Source organism: Camelus ferus, chromosome 35 (assembly GCF_009834535.1).
Source record: "Camelus ferus isolate YT-003-E chromosome 35, BCGSAC_Cfer_1.0, whole genome shotgun sequence".
NCBI classification, from domain to species: Eukaryota; Metazoa; Chordata; class Mammalia; order Artiodactyla; family Camelidae; genus Camelus; species Camelus ferus.
Genome location: NC_045730.1, coordinates 14,573,215 through 14,578,986, shown reverse-complemented (window position 1 = coordinate 14,578,986; position 5,772 = coordinate 14,573,215). Strand labels below are relative to the sequence as shown.

At 37.3% G+C, this 5,772-nt stretch overlaps 1 non-coding gene across 1 annotated transcript; it reads left to right on the top strand.

Annotated features, from left to right (window-relative positions):
• Window positions 1–5,496: 5,496 nt before the first annotated feature.
• TRNAI-AAU lies at window positions 5,497–5,568 on the top strand. Its single transcript has one exon. It is a non-coding gene; the product is annotated as a tRNA-Ile (tRNA).
• Window positions 5,569–5,772: the final 204 nt, after the last annotated feature.

Below are 5,772 nucleotides of genomic sequence, written 5' to 3'. Positions count from 1 at the left end.
AGTTTAGTGCAAACTAGAATACTAGCTTTTGGCTGGAGGCCCGCTGACTGGCAAATAATTTCTCCTCTTGCTGCCAAGAGCTATGGAAGGTGAATTATCAGTGATTTTCCTGGAGTCAGCTACCTAATCTCACACTTTACATGTGATATAGACATATTGAAAATAATGATATAATTCTCATTCTGAACGAATTCTACTATTCCCACACCCACTCCTAGAAATCATAGAATCCTTTGTTGCATCAGCAAATGTTTTAAGAATGTATCCTCTTAACTTAATTCCCCTAATATGAATCATTAGTCCTATCTTGGAAGAAACTCCACAGTAGCCCTCTAAGCACATTTATTCACCAGGACCTGGCAGGAGAGAGCTCCCAAGGGGTTTCCTCTCTTGGAAAGGAGGGCAGGATGTTTTACAAGGATCTAGAGGGAGCACATCACCAAAGTCGCTAGTGCTGGGCGTGGAGGAATTGTTCCTGCCTGTTAGCAGCCATTGTTTGGGCAACTTGATTTTATCAAGAGGAATAGAGAGGAATGGCTACTGGATAAAGTCAAATAAAACAAGAAGAAGGGGGAGGGGCAAAGACAGGTGAATTGCCCCAGTGGAAAACTCTCAAGTCTCAGATCCACTTGGGGTTGGTTTTTGTGTCTGGTGTAGGATAAGGGCCTAATTTCATTCCAATGTTTCTCATGAAATTAACAAGTATGTTGAAAGTAAAGTCCAAAAACAAAATAAGAAAATTGACTTTTTAACAACATACAACAACAAAACTCTGCCATTAAATGGATAGCTCTAGCTCGATACATTGTATCATTTCTAATAGTGGAATTTTAAAAACTCTTATCTAACTCCAGCTGAATAAAGGATATTAATTTTTGTCAACATTTTGCAAAATGATGGTATTGCTTCTTGGTAGAAATCAGTTTTATATAATGGTTACATTAGATCTTTTTGTGACAAAGCAAAATTAGCCTTGGTTACATGATTTTTATAAGTATTTCTTTTTGGCTGCCATGTAAATCACAGAATTAACTTCTATGCATTTGTGTATTTACTTGTTCATTTTTTAAATAAATATTTATTAAACCACTATTATAAGTCAGGTGTTTTGCTAAGGTATTATAGAAAATAAAGTGTTGGATTTGAAGGCGTTGATCTGCTTGGGATAAAACAGAGATGAAATAAAAATATGTTAGCAATATCAATGAGAATCATTGGCACAAGATAAGTATCTATATGTTTATTTTCCATTCATAGATTTTAATTATTTTATAACTAATGCATGTTTATCATTTTAATAAACTAGAAAAACAGATAAGAAAAAATGCATTTTTAAATTATCCATAATTTCACCTGCTGATAAACAATATTAAGACTTTATGTTATATCTTTCCATTTTTCCCCATACATATGTGGCAGGGAAAAACTAAAATGTCAGTAGTTCTGTGCTGGCTCAGAATGATACTGTGTCAGAGCATTTCCTTGGTGTAGAGTGCAGTTGTAGGAGACGGGGAGACATAAAGAGAGCAAGCTGGTAATATCACTTACATATTTTTCCTTTTGTTGCTTGTACTTTTGGTGTCATATCCAAAAAAAACTTTGCCTTAGACCAATGAAGCTTTTCCTCTATGCTTTTCTTCTAGGAGTTTCATAGATTCAAGTCTTAACAATTAATCTTTAATCTATTTTGAGTTGTTTTCATATATGATATAAGAAAACAGCCCAATTTCATTCTTTTGCATGTAGTCATTTTTTTTCCCCAACATTATTTGTTAAGGAGACTGTGGTGCCCTTGTGGAAAATCAGTTGATTGTATATGCATTCTGTTCTATTGGTTGATATGTCGGTTTTTATTCCAGTATCATATTGCTTTAATTACTTTAGCTTTCTAATGCATTTTAAAATCAGGAAATGTGATTCCTCCAGCTCTGTTCTTCTTTCTCAAGATTGCTTTGGCTATTCAGTGTCTTTTGTGGTTCCATATCAATTTTAGAATTTTTTTCTGTTTCTGTAAAACATGCCATTGAGATTTTGATAGGGATTGCATTGAATCTGTAGATATCTCTAGGCAGTGTGGACATTTTGATGATATTAAGTGTTCTAATTCATGCCATGGGATGTCTTTCCATTTATTTGCCTGTCATAGAAGGCAAACACTGCATGATTCCACTGATATGGGGTATCTAAAATAGTCAAACTCAGTAACAAAGAGTAGAATGGTGGTTGCCAGGGTCTGAGGGGAGAGGAAAATGGAAAGGTGCTGTTTTGTGGGTATAAAGTCCCAGTTATACAAGATGAATAGCTTCTATGGATCTGCTGTGCAACACTGTGCCTATAGATAACAATACCATGTTGTGCACTTAAAAATGTGTTAAGAGTAGATCTCATGTTATGTTCTTACTACATTTTTTGTAAACAGGAAGCAAGATTGACTTGAATGACTTACATAGGAAAGGGCATTGAAAGAGAATAAAATAGATCTGGAATATGGAGGGAAAAGAGAGAAGAAGATGGTAGTGAGAGGGAGTTTAGGTAATCTGGAAAAAGGAAGGATAAAGTTTTTAGTATCAAATGTGGCATGTATGTATGTGTTGTGAGGAGGGAAATTTTTAAAAATGTGTGCTATGTATGCCACTATAAACATTAAAATGTATTTTCAAATTTTTGGAGAATTTTATACTTTCATTTATTTGAATGAAAACCAATAGGTGATTCAGTTTTATATGAATAATGTGTTTACATAGTTCTTGATACCTGTGGGATTTCTGCCCAGCCATAATCATTCCCCTCTTTTGAGTGATGGCATCAACTTTCTAAACCTAGTGGGTTCCTGGCAGCCACATTTGTCTGACACAATTTTATTCTTCTGGCCATACTTAATACACTAAGAATTGACATCATATATTCATGTATTCTTAGCCCAAAGCCTCTCCAGGAATTTGGAACTGGAATTTACAGAACGCCAGGCAGTTTCTAGGTATGGCTGGGCTATAATATATAAAGTTGGGAGCTCCAGGATAATCAAATTCATCATGTGGATCATGGAATAAACCATATAGAAATAGAGAAACAGAGATGAGAGATGAAAAATGCTTACAACTTTTTAGTGTGTGGTTTAGTTTTCCTAAGAAATTTCTCCTAAGACGTAGCTGTGGAATCTCTGAGACATCTTTCTTTTTATAAGTTCCCTTTCTTTTGCCTTAGCTAGCTCAATTTGGTTTCTTTCCTTTGCAAACACATGCACACGTACACACACACACACACACACACACACACACAAACATACATACATACATTTACTTTTTCTCTTTCAGTAATATGAAGATTTTTATATTAATAAATATAGCTTTACCTCATCTACGTAGTTACTGAATGGTTTTGTGTTAATAAATGCCCCATAATTGATATGACCAATGCCTATTTTTGTACATTTTTTTTTTTTTGCTCTCAGAAACAATCCTTATATGTATATCTTTGCACACGTATTTGATAATTTCCTCAGGATAAATTTGTAGCAGCACACATGCTGGGTCAAAGAGCAGATATTTCTTGTAAGACTTTTGAGACATGTTGATAAATTGTCCAAAGAATGTGTAGTGAGTCATCAAAATAACTATAAAGATTTAAAATTCTTGTCAATAGGAAGGAAGACAGTATCTTATTTTAAGGTGTTGTCCTTTGCTCTCTAGAGCAGTAGAGTATTTGTTCACATGAGAGTCATTTTATTTCATCCTTGGTTACTAAGTTCCTCAGTGCCTTCACAAGATCTGCCCCACCTCCCCTCCAGGTGTCCAAGACTATAATTAAGATAAGTCACAATATAACCCAGTCAGGTCTGATAAGGGAAGTAAAAACCTATGCTTCAAAAGGGCTGCAAGATACAGCTTGTATATATTAGGGAAAAAAACAGGCGAGTTTGCATAGGATTAGATTCCTCAGAAGTTTGATGAAGGGAGCTAGTGCATTAAGTTGAATGCACAATCCAAAGATGCAAGAATTAATATCCGGGCAAGGATTGAAAAGATTGGTACAATTTATACCTAGAAGCATGGAAACAGCAATAAGCTCACACTAAAGAAGTGTGAAATTCTAGAATTTCCATGGAAGATCGTAGAAAAAGGGATCAAAAGGGTAAGAGAATTGTGTACACTAAAATGGATATATCATGGAAGGCCAGAAAACCTGTCAAATTATTATGTTCCATGCGATATCCTGGAGGACACACCATTTCCAATCCATAAGAAATACTGGTGAGAGATCACCAGCATCAGTGAAAACTTCAGTAGTATATCTTCCTCTGTAGTCTGGGACTGACAGTAGAAGAGTTCTTTAAAGAACTGGGCATCCTGATAGCTGTGGGGATTGTACCCCCTGAAACTTAGGGTCCAGGTGAATGTACATAATCACAGGATACCAAGCAGATGCAATTATAGTGGATAGCAAGGTTGGAGATGGTTTAATAGAACATGGCACCCTTAGGGGCACGATGGATGGGCAGCTGACAAGCACCCCTCTCAAATCTGTTCCATCAGAAGAAACAAAGGATGGAAGGTGAAGCCAGTTGCCCCTTATTTAAAAAAAAAATAAAATAAAAGACCTTATCTAGACCAGCTTCCAGACCTAAACCAAGTTTTAGGCATGGAATTTATTGACTTAAGAAGAGACTGAGTTCCAGGTAAAAAGACCTAGCAAGCTTATACTGAGTGTACACAGTCATGAGTCCCTTCGTGCCTTCCCAACAGGACCTACAGCTGTTTACTCAGGTAATATCCAGACATTTCTAGAACTCTGTTAAACTTATGGTCCAAGTTAACACTGATGTCCAGGGACCTGAAATGACCCCCTATTATTGCAGGGACATACGGGGATAAGGTGATAGATTAAAGAAGTCCTGGCCCAGGTGTGACTCACACTGAGCTCACTGGGTGCATGAAAAACTTAATGTTCACTTCCCTGGTTCCTGAAAGTATGACTGGATTTGACACTACTTGGAGATTAGCACAACCCTCACACTGGATTCTTGGCTTATGGGGTAAGGTCTCTCATAGTGGGAAAGGCCAAGTGGAAGTCTCTGAACCTGCCACCCCCTTTAGGCTAAGGAAGTAAACAAGAAACAATATTGTACCACGCGGGGACTGGGGTCAGAAATGAGTGCCACTCTTAAAAATTCAAGGTGAGGAGTGATGGGACCCATCATTTAACTCACTGGTCTAACCCCTGCAAAACCAGATAGATCCTAGAGAATGACAGATTACCACAACCTCAGCCAAGTACTACGCAGTTGCCACTGTGTTGCTAGATGTGACCATCTTTGCTGGAGAAGATCAGTAAGACCTCAAGTATAGGCAGCTGCTGATTTGGTGAATGAGTCTTTTCCAGGCCTATGGAGGATTAGAACCTGTTCACATTCCCATGACACAAAGAACAGTATATATTACAAGCTCTCCCAGGGGGTCTGTGTCTCCTATTTTCTGTTAAAATATAGTCTGGGGTGGGGAGGGTGTAGCTCAGTGGTAGAGTGCATGCTTAATATGCACGGGGTCCTGAGTTCGATCCCCAGCACCTCTGTTAAATAAAAAGCAATAAATAAATAAACCTAATTACCTCCCCCACAAAACAAAACAAACAAACCAAAATAAAATATAGTCCGAAAAATAGCATCCCTCAGAACATCACATTGACCCACTGTATTGAATGATATCAGGCAAACGTTCCAGGTAGCAAGAGATGACTGGCATGCTGGAGACTTTGTAAGACACATACACTCCAGAA